The sequence below is a fragment of the Amphiprion ocellaris genome, chromosome 15 (genome assembly GCF_022539595.1).
Source record: "Amphiprion ocellaris isolate individual 3 ecotype Okinawa chromosome 15, ASM2253959v1, whole genome shotgun sequence".
NCBI lineage: Eukaryota > Metazoa > Chordata > Actinopteri > Pomacentridae > Amphiprion > Amphiprion ocellaris.
The window spans coordinates 16,827,891-16,839,695 of NC_072780.1; the positions used below are offsets into that span (position 1 = coordinate 16,827,891).

At 39.1% G+C, this 11,805-nt stretch overlaps 1 long non-coding RNA gene across 1 annotated transcript; it reads left to right on the forward strand.

Moving 5' to 3' along the window:
• The first annotated feature begins 338 nt into the window (after positions 1 to 338).
• Positions 339 to 9,748, forward strand: LOC129350586 (uncharacterized). The gene is made up of 2 exons (XR_008604029.1): positions 339 to 5,789; positions 9,264 to 9,748. It is a non-coding gene; the product is annotated as an uncharacterized LOC129350586 (long non-coding RNA).
• Positions 9,749 to 11,805: the final 2,057 nt, after the last annotated feature.

Consider the following 11,805-nt stretch of genomic DNA (forward strand, 5'->3'; position numbering starts at 1 on the left):
AATACATTTTAAAGAAGTGTCACAATTTTAAGCTTAGATTTGATTATTTTCACTAATGAAATGGCACTTCATACTTGAGTAGTTCAAGGACATTCGAAGAGTTGACAAAACTCCAGCATTCTTTTTGTTTTCACAGTTTCTAAATGCAATAAATGTTGTCATTTTGGAAATTTTGTTGAAGATAACAAGGCTCTCAAACCTGAAGGTGATTCTGGGGTTTAGAGGCTTAATGACTAACTCAACTGTTCTACTGTTTGTTTTTTTATTTATTATTAGATTAATATAAAGATTAATTTACTCAAAATTTGCTTAAAAAAAACATCTCAATAAAATTTCAACACTCTATCCATTATCATCCAACTTTCACTTCACTATTGTGCTCTGATATTACTAATATCAATAGATTATATTAGTCAGATGCCTGATCAGAAAAGTACTGGACCTGAAATTCTTTTTTCAATTTTTATTATAGGACAGTGGAGAGAGACAGGAAAGTGGGGAGGACCTGCAGCAAAGGGCCATGGACTCGAGCCCATGACCACTGCGTTGGGGACTATAGCCCTTGTTTATGGGTCACCTGCTCAACCAGTTGAGCTAACGGGGACACAGCAAGGACCTTAAATGCAGAAGGACCCATAGATTAATTCAATCACTGTATGTTGTAGTTGTAGACTTTTCTGAAGAGCCGGACGTAAAACTGAAAATGGCATGGATTAACCTCATCATTGGAGTGATATGCAGTTAACAGTTACTGGCAAACGCATTTTTGCATCAGTGTGGGGCAAAGAAAACAACATAAACAATTAACAGATAGTAACAACAGTCTGTAACATTAGTTCACGCCATTTTATCACTAATACATGGCTGTTACAGTAAACATAAAATGGTCAGATAACAATGTTAGATGACACATGGTGTAACATTACCATACCACAACAGCAGAGGTGCAGAAATTACTTTGTACACAGGAGCAATGAAAGAACATTTAGAAAAACAATTTTAGCCAACTACCAGTACTAACAGAATGCGTGTTGATCATCCTAACAGCCTGTGTCATGCTTGGCTGAGAACAAACAGTAAACAGGATGGTCTGTCTGTCGCTGCAGTCAAAGCGCTCCAGGATGCTTCCTCTTCAACTGCTTCTGCAGCAGTTGTGCGGGTGTGATCAGCCAGTTTCTGCTTGCAGTGCTCACACAGCATCACAGCGTTGAGTCTCTGTCTAAAATACTCACACATTTTAGATGAACATGGGTGCGGTGTTGCTGCAGCTTGTTCTCCAGAGGAATTCATGCTCTGACTGGCCGCCGTTGTCGTCATCGAGGACGTCATTACGTTATTGAGTCGACCCAGCCGGACTGCAGCCACTGTCATTTAATTTTAGGATTTTTATGCCTCCAAAAAGTTTAAACGAACAACTTCAAAATCAACACTGTACTTCCTGTGGTCCCCCAGCAAGTTTGAAGCAGAGCAGATGAACAGTTGTTGGGAAATTTAAAAAATAGATTTACATTCCTCAGTTTAATAGTGAGCTGCTATAGTGCAACCTGGCACTTTATTTAAATCTATGTTTAGTGTAGTCAAGCTACAGTGCTGTGTTTGATGTTAGGTTTGTTAACTAGTTAACTATTATAAAGTAAAACCTTTATTTGTAGATGGTAGAGATAGACAAGGAATGTGGTAAGAGAAGGAAAATAAATGACATCTTGTAGGACTCCTTTGAAAGCAAGGAGTCTGCTGCTAACCATTTGATCCTGCTGATCAGGTTGCCTGGGTACTTTATAAAGTTCTCAGCCTCAACAGGAAACAAGCAAACAGCAACCACTTTTGGGCGTAACAGTATACTATGAAGCCTAAATCACTGTCCACAAAAACATAAATGTTTGAAGCAATCAAAGTAAAAAGCATAGAAAGCTTTGAACTGGTTTGTTGTTGCTCCAGAACAATATGTCCGTCCACAATGCTCAGGCAGCAGAAGCAGCTAAATGTGGTTTTGAACTGTTGTTCCATTAAACTTACTCACCAACCTGCATTATCTGACTTCTATCAGTTTTCCAAACTGAAATTGCACTTGTGCTGTCATCATTTTCAGAGTGATGATGAAGCCATCAATGCTTTTGAGGAGTAACTGGAGGCTCAAGATGTGACCGTCTTTCTATGAAGGGATAGTGAAGCTCGAACATCTGTTGACCAAGTGCATTGAAGTTAAGTGAGAGTACATTGAAGAATAATATAAGACCAATAAATCTGTTGTGAAATTTTCTACTGAGGCTGGGAACTTCTTAAAGTATCCCCGTATCATTTGGGTTGAGTTCGAGTGCGATGCCAAGTTCAGGACCCAGTTTTAAACCTGTGAAGAACTCTGAAGAACCGACTGTGTATTTATCGTATCACCACTTCTCTTCTTGGGTCTTGTGAAGAATTTCCATTTGCTGGTATAGTGAAAGCTCTTTAACAGACCTCGAGCGAAGAATAATTTATTGCAGATGTTATTCCCAAGGTCAAGAATCAATCTCCATGCTCAAATAAACAGTACTGTATAGCATTATATCCTTATTTTGACAGGACAAATGTTTTTATCCCTAATACTATTGCAGTCACTATCCTGTGATTTATGTATTTCAAAATGAAAACAAAACAATAAATATCTTTTCCGTCAAAAAGTGTATTATCAAACCAACTGTATAATCATCTACATTGTCAAGCCTATGTTACCCAAATATCGAATCTCTTGCCGTGAGGAAATTAGCATTTAAATTGGACAACATCCTTTCATGTGCACCAGAGTGGCTGGGAAGCAGAGAGCAATGCTACTCAGACAGGAAAAAATGTAACGTGCATGCACACCCACTGGCAAGCACCGCAGTAATTCCTGCATTTTGGTCATGGATGTAACAGTAGGTGTGGCTGTGCTGCTAGCAGCCAATAAAGTGAGCTCAGGACATCATGACACCAAACTGTCTGTGCCACTTCTCACCACAGTACAGGCCAGATCCCAGCAGCAGGTGAGGCATCTAACGAGGGCAAATACTGTTGACAGTGAGTCAAAGTGACAGACAGATCACACTTTACATCAGCAGCAATCCCAAACCACAGAGCACCAGTCCTCCGCAACAACACCTTCAGTTTCACTCTGGTGTCATCACCCTGCTTTCCCCTGATCGCCTCACCTAAGCTCACCCCTCACCCTCTATCGCTCCCACTTCTCCCTCCAAACTGAGGCACAACACACACAAAGAGTGGGGCCAAGGGGCGCGTTCATGAAGAAGAGCGTTTTACACCAACAATGTTCAAATGTTCGTGAATGTTCAAACGCTAAGACCCCCTGGGGCAACTCTCTATTGATCGTATACGATCAATGCCTTTTGTTTCTTCTGTGTTTAAAAAGCAGTATTAGGTATACGCACTAGGTGGGAGACTAATTAAACGTTCCAACAAAGAGAACGTGGATTAATCACTGGTCTGACCGCAGCTTCTCATCATGAATACTTCATCTAAAGTAGTTTGTATTCATAAAATCATCCTAATGACCTCAACTGGCTTCACTCTGCAGTAATGGGAGCCTCTGGGCGTCTGTTTCATTTTCTGCTTTAGTATTTGTGTGTTTGTTTGCAGCAGCTTCATTCTATTGTATACAGTTGAGTCAAAAATTTCCATACCCATGCCAAAATAAGATTTGTACAGAAGTTATATTTGACCAATAGGTTTGTATGGATAGAAATAAGATTTTTACTAAAAATAAAATGTCCAAAATTATAATAAATGCTAACAATCTTTCTTCATGTGTAAACTGAGATTTTGTTACACTCTTCTCTGTGAGGACCTGCAGGTCTTTAAGGTTGGAAGGCCTTCTTACTATCACTCTGGTCTTCAGTTCCCTCCCCAGATTCTTGGCTAGATTCAAGTCTGGACTCTGGGTTGCTTCAAAAATGTTGATACTGTTTTCTGTTAACCAATACTTTACAACCGCTGTAGGCTTGGGATCACTGGAAGATCCAATGATGCCCCTGACCAAGTTTTTCTGCAGACTTCCTGATGTTTTCTTGCAGAATCCTAATGTTGTCTGTTTCTCATGGGACTGTTTTCTTGACAAAGTTATCTGGTGAACTGGCTGAAAACAGCCTCAAAGTATTACATTCACAGCACCATGTTTGACTGTGGGGATATAGTTCTTGGGGTTGAATACTTCTCCTTTGTTTTCCCAAATGATAGCCACATCTCTGTGTTCAAACAATAATTTTTGCCTCATCTATGCACAGAACTGATGACCAAAAGCTTTATTCCTTGTCCGGGTGAGTTTTGTGTATTTTATTGCCTTGTGTCTTGATGCAAATACTTAATTTATATCTATATTGAACATTTTATTATATCTACAGTATGGCATAGTAATGTAAGACAATAAAAACAGAGTATCCATCACCTTCTCTGGCTTCATGGTGGGTAGTGGCAACAAACCTGTTTAAAACAACCTGAGCACAAGAGGTGACATATTGTGCAACATGACACATCCAATCAAAGCTTATGCATGCAAGTATAGGATTTTGTGAGACTTCACATCTTTGAACTTTTGCAGTGGCGGATTTTTAAAAAACTAACAAAAAAAAAAATAAGATAAAATAAACAGGCTTCCATGCAACTTTCTACAACAAATCTGCCATCTTCCCTGTCTAATTGTTGCCAACTCTTGAAACTACTGACTATTTATAAAGATGGACAAACCCTCCATGACATCACCCAAAGGTTTCCTTATCAACGGTTTGGACGTTCAGTGTTGTGACTCCAGCTGTTACTATCTTGGCAGTTCCTGACTCCTCCTGACTCCCAGCTAATCCAAAAAATGGGTAAAAAGGTGCAGCGTGAGTAAAGCTGAGGCGTGTCATGGAGTGTCCTATAGCAGGACTCGTTCGCACGAAATACTAATTTGTGGCCACGAAGTAGGTATAACGTGCGCACGAAATACTACCTAATACTATTAATATCATTCCTGGACAGCTGGGTGAGCAAATCGGGCGCACCTCAACTGGGTAAGCAAATCGAGCGCACCTTCTCTAGGGTCTAAGGTAGAGGCATTAGAGGAGCAAAAGCGACACGATGGACAGGGACAGTGTGATAGAATTTTATTTTCGGCTGGGAATGAGCTACAAAGACATTCTGAAAAGCCTGGCATTGCAAGGGACCATCATTACTGAGAGACATTTGAACAGGATATTGAGAGTAGGGTTGCCTCCTGTCCCTTAAAATACGGAAACGTCCTTTATTTGACAATTAATCGTTGCGTCCCGTATTGAATCAATACGGGACGCAAGTTGTTCCGTATTTTCCTAAATGCCCCATACACGTCTGTCACACACTCATCAAAACTGCATAATGAATAAAATAAAACACAGGAAATATTAAGGGCAGCCAATTCCATCTTCGTAGGACCCATGTAGCGAGGACCCGATGCCAGGACCGGTGGACAGACTTCAGACGTCTCTGTGTGTCCGGTCCTGTCCGGTCCTGTCTCTGGTTGCCAGGTTACAGACGCTGCTGCACCCGCACGTTTAAAAATGTCTACACCTGAAACTCCACCACGTCTAAAGAAGCAAAAACGTTTGCAAATGTACAGACTGGAGTAGGAAGAGTGGAACCCCTGGCGGTGGGTACAAGGCAAACTGTGTTTTCTGTTGCTCATGGACTGGCTGAAGTAAGGCAGCATCAGGAGACAAACATGGAGGAAATATGAGAACAGAGAGAACCCAACCAGCAGGTCACAGTTTATCATCATCTAATCATCTCCTGAAGTCGATATGGTAAGGAGACATCATAATGAGATCACCTAGATTTCCTACAGTATATGGCTGTGAATTTACCAGAGGATGCTTATAATAATGCTGATGTGGCCATACACTCTACACTATTTTAGTGACTCAGTAAATGCCAGAGTTGGTTATTATTTTTTTTAATGCTTTTTAGTTTTTAATAAACATTTATTTAATAGCCTATATGTAATCAAACATGGCCTTTGCCTAAAAAGAATAATATTTGATTGCACAAGTAAACGTATAGTAATTTTTAAAACTGTTCAAATTATTATAATATGTTGCTAAAAAACAAAAACAAAAAAATCACATCATAGTAATATGTCAATTAAAAAAGCCTATAGTATAGCATGTTGCCCAACAAATGTCATAGTATAGCATGTCGCTCAAAAAACGTCATAGTATAGCCTTTGGTCCAGAAAATGTCCATAGTATGGCATGTCGTCCAAAAGACATCATAGTATAGCATGTCGCTCAAAACAGTCATCGTATAGCCTTTGGTGCAAAAAACGTCATAGTATAGCATGTCGCTCAAAAAAGTCATCATATAGCCTTTGGTCCAACAAACGTCATAGTATAGCATGTTGCTCTTAAAACGTCATAGTATAGCATGTCGTCCAAAAAATGTCAATAGTATAGCGTGTCGCTCAAAAAACGTCATAGTATAGCATGTTGCCCAAACAACATCATAGTATAGCATGTCGTCCAAAAAACACCATTGAATAGCCTTTGCTCTAAAAACGTCATAGTATAGCATGTCGCTCTAAAATTGTCATAGTTGAGCATGTCGCTCTAAAAACGTCATAGTATAGCATGTCGCTCTAAAAACGTCATGGTATAGCCTTTGGTCCAAAAAACATAATAGTATAGCCTTTGGCCCAAAAAATGTCATAGTATAGCATGTCGTCCAAAAAACGTCATAGCATAGCATGTCGCCCAGAAAACATCATAGTATAGCATGTTGCCCAAAAAACGTCATAGTATAGCATGTTGCTCTTAAAACGTCATAGTTTAGCATATTGCTCTTAAAACGTCATAGTATAGCATGTCGCCCAAAAAATGTCATACTATAGCATGTCGTCCAAAAAACACCATCGAATAGCCTTTGCTCTAAAAACGTAATAGTATAGCATGTCACTCTAAAATTGTCATAGTTTAGCATGTCGCTCTAAAAACGTCACGGTATAGCCTTTGGTCCAACAAACGTCATTGTATAGCCTTTGGCCCAAAAAATGTCATAGTATAGTATGTCGTCCAAAAAACACCATCGAATAGCCTTTGCTCTAAAAACGTCATAGTATAGCATGTCGTCCAAAAGACATCATAGTATAGCATGTCGTCCAACAAACGTCATAGTATAGCATGTTGCTCTTAAAACGTCATAGTATAGCATGTCGTCCAAAAAATGTCATAGTATAGTGTGTCGCTGAAAAAATGTCATACTATAGCATGTCGCCCAAAAAATACCATCGAATAGCCTTTGCTCTAAAAACGTCATAGTATAGCATGTCGCTCTAAAATTGTCATAATTTAGCATGTCGCTCTAAAAACGTCACGGTATAACCTTTGGTCCAAAAAACATCATAGTATAGCCTTTGGCCCAAAAAATGTCATAGTATAGCATGTCGCCCAAGAAATGTCATAGTTGAGCATGTTGCTCTTAAAACGTCATAGTATAGCATATTGCTCTTAAAACATCATAGTATAGCCTTTGGCCCAAAAAATGTCATACTATAGCATGTCGCCCAAAAAACGTCATAGCATAGCATGTCGCCCAAAAAATGTCATAGTATAGCATGTCGCTCTAAAAACGTCATAGTATAGCATGTCGCCCAAAAAACGCCATAGTATAGCATGTTGCCCAAAAAATGTCATAGTATAGCATGTTGCTCTTAAAACGTCCATAGTATAGCATATTGCTCTTAAAACGTCATAGTATAGCATGTCGCCCAAAAAACGTCATAGTATAGCATGTCGTCCAAAAAACACCATCGAATAGCCTTTGCTCTAAAAACGTCATAGTATAGCATGTCGCTCTAAAAACGTCATAGTTTAGCATGTCGCTCTAAAAACGTCATAGTATAGCATGTCGTCCAACAAACGTCATAGTATAGCATGTTGCTCTAAAAACATCACAGTATAGCCTTTGGTCCAAAAAACATCATAGTATAGCATGTCGCCCAAAAAACGTCATAGTATAGCATGTCGTCCAAAAAACACCATCAAATAGCCTTTGCTCTAAAAACGTCATAGTATAGCATGTCGCTCTAAAATTGTCATAGTTTAGCATGTCGCTCTTAAAACGTCATAGTATAGCATGTCGTCCAAAAAACATCATAGTATAGCATGTCGCTCTTAAAACGTCATAGTATCGCATGTCGCTCTAAAAATGTCATAGTATAGCATGTCGCGCTAAAAACGTCATAGTATAGCATGTCGTCCAACAAACATCATAGTATCGCATGTCGCTCTAAAAACATCATAGTATAGCATGTCGTCCAACAAACGTCATAGTATAGCATGTCGCTCTAAAAACATCACAGTATAGCCTTTGGTCCAAAAAACATCATAGTATAGCATGTCATCCAAAAAACATCATAGTATAGCCTTTGGCCCAGCAAATGTCATTGTATAGCATTTCGCTCTAAAATTGTCATAGTTTAGCATGTTGCTCTTAAAACGTCATAGTATAGCATGTCGTCCAACAAACGTCATAGTATAGCATGTCACTCAAAAAATGTCACAGTGTAGCCTTTGGTCTAAAAACGTCATACTATAGCATGTCGCTCAGAAAACGTCATAGTATAGCATGTCGTTCAGAAAACGTCATAGTATAGCATGTCGCTCTAAAAATGTCATAGTGTCACATGTCGCTCTAAAAACGTCATAGTATAGCATGTCGTCCAACAAATGTCATGATATTGCATGTTGCTCTTAAAACGTCAGAGATTAGCATGTCGTCCAAAAAATGTCATAGTATAGCTTTTGGTCTAAAAGCGTCATAGTATAGCCTTTGGTCCAACAAACGTCCTAGTATAGCCTTTGGTCCAACAAATGTCATAGTTTAGCATGTCGCCCAAAAAACGTCATAGAAAAGCCTTTAGTCCACAAAACGTTGTTTTGTCCCGGCTGTCTGAAGTAGGTGAGGAGCAACACAAAAACAGTACAAACACTGGTTTCCAGAGGGTTAGACGAGTATTTATTTGAAAGACTAAGTTTACAACAACACAACATTGTGAGGGGGTTAAAAGCAAATGGGTGTTAGTAAAATAAAAATAAACAGAACTAAAAGTGAACTTCACGTTGACATCGATGGGCATTCCAACCAGGACCAAAGTAAAAGATAATCAATACGAAAAAAAAATTCTTCCTGTTCACCTCTTAAAACCCAAAAACACACCGCAGTAGCACCCAAAACTAGAACTACCAATGGGTTTCCTGTTTTCCTTTCTGAACAATTCAAAGGTCCCTCTCTATCTCCCCACACATCCACCAATCACTGGAACACATCTCCAAAGTTCTGCCGGGCCAGCTCAGCTTCCCCTCAGAAGAAGTTTCACCAGATGAAGGAGCCTTTTGAGAGGCAGCTGGCATCGTGATTGGACTGTACTTTGGTCTGTTCCAATCCAGCTTCAGCTCCAGAGACGGCAGGCGGGACGAGTCAACGGAGGCCAGGTGGACGAAGCCATGCAGTTGAGTACAATCCAGAAAACAACAGAGGAGGAGTGCAGCAGCCCAGAGCCAGAACAACCAGAGTAGCATCGTATGTCTGTTAGAAAACATCATAGTATAGCCTTTGGTATGAAAAAACGCCATAATGTACATCATATATTGTACACATAAGTCAAAGGAAAGAGACATACATTGTAGAATTGTAGTAATTGTGGGCTGACTGATTTACTGATTATCAGTATTTTATTTTTTACGGTAATAAATATGTTTTAAAATGGCGCTACTTTGGCTCTGAACCTTTATCTACCTGTGGTCGCTCTGTCTTCTGGAGTGATTTGATCGGTTATACGTCACGAATAAAACTCCTTTAACTTAACATCTGTAAACAAAACAAAAACGTATCAACAAAGTTTTCTGTTAGAGTTTGTGTTCTTCTAAGTTTAACTCCAAGATTTTAAATACTTTCATTTACTGAAAATGAATATCTACTCCAAATGTTTCACTAATAATCATTATCAGCCTTAAAAACCCACAAAACACCCCTCTACACTTGACCACACTTAGTACAGTCCAGTTCCCCCTTCTATAAATCTGCTTGGAATCGTCCACTTCCTGTTTGTCAAAGTGGCCTTCTACCTGGACAGGTTTTGTTGGAGGTCATGCAACAAACGTTTTGGGTAACTGCACTTTAATATGGATGGATGACACTGAATTAGAGTCTGTTTTAATGAGACTGAGTTAAGATGTGTAGCTCTGTCATTAAATAGTAAATTATTTCTCAGAATTCACAGAGAAAAGTCTGAAATGTTTGCTAGGTTAGCGTCCCACATGTTCTTTGGCTCAGCTAAAGCTAACTCCCTCCAGCTCCTGGATCTCTTGAGTTGCTTGTTGTTAAAATATCTTGCTAGAGGTGCTGAAGCTCAGAAAGTCTGAGATGTTTGTTCAAAATAAGCTCATTCTCAAGTCTTATCTGAACTGTCCTCTTTTGTTTGAACTTTCCCTAAACTTAGGAGTTAATGACAGAGCAGCACATCCAGACTCAGTCTCATTTCTGTAGAGATTAAACTTCAGTGTCATTTATTGATGTTAAAGTGCAGTTTTTCAAATATTTGTTGCACATGCTCCCGACCAAACCAGTCCAGGTGGAAGACGATGTGAAGAGAAAGCTCCAGAGGATGAATATCACACATTTACGTTGGAAATAAATGTCCGTTAATTAGACATTGTCATGCAAAAGTTGGATTTCCCTTTAATGATGTTCAAATCTTTGTTGAGTGTTTCGTTGATGTTGGTTTCTAAATGTTTTTTGACACTCGGCCCCAAAGATTAAAACCTTTTACGGCTCACAAGCTGCAACAATTCACACATTATCAACTATCTTTCTGACTAAACTAAGATAAATAGTGAAAAACTGTCTGATTCCTGCATCATGAATGTAAGTCTTTTTGGTTTTTATGACAGTAAACTGAATATATTTTGGTTCGACATTTTATAAACCAAAACAAGAAATGAATTAGTGGAGAAAACAATCAACAGATCAATGGACAAAGAAAATGTGTTTTCCAACATATATGGCTGAATTACTCCAACATTACAAGATACATACAATTATAATTCAATTTTATTTATATAACAGCAATTACAGATCAAATTGTCTCAAGATGCTTTATTTTTTATATTTTTTTGTCATATTTAAAATGACAAAGTAAGAAATTTAAGCCTCTTGACTAATCCAATTTATTATTTGTTTTTTAAGAGACTAATTGACAACTAAAATAACTTTCTCCACTAAAACTAATAAACATGAGGTCAAATAGAAGGAACAGTTTTAAATACTGCAGTCACACGATGACAAGAATAAAGTTTCTCAACAAAAACTAAATTTGCTGGTGGATTCCATTAAAGTCCTAATAAATGATAATAAAGTGTGATGCTAAAGGTTTGTGGTGCTAAAAGTCTCCAAGTAAAGATATCAAGTTGAACATCTGGATGGAGGTTGATAAAAGTTGACCTTCCTTCATTTCTCTGGAGTCGACTCCATGGATTTTATGGATGCTGGTTAAAGACCTGCTCTTCTAGTCATCTTCCTTCTAGTCGCTGTAAAAAGTCACTCCATCCTGGCCGACTTCAACACCTCTTCATGACAACTTGTTCTGCCTCCGACCTGGTGGAAACTCCAGAAACTCGGGAAAACCTGTGGAGACTCGAAGAACTCGAGGAGACTCGAAGAACTCGTCAGGCGGGGGAAGGTGTGGTGGGTGGTGGGGGGAGGTGGGGGAGTAGAGGGGGGAGGCCGCCACCCACCTCCCCGCCTACTCTCCGCCCTGACTCCACC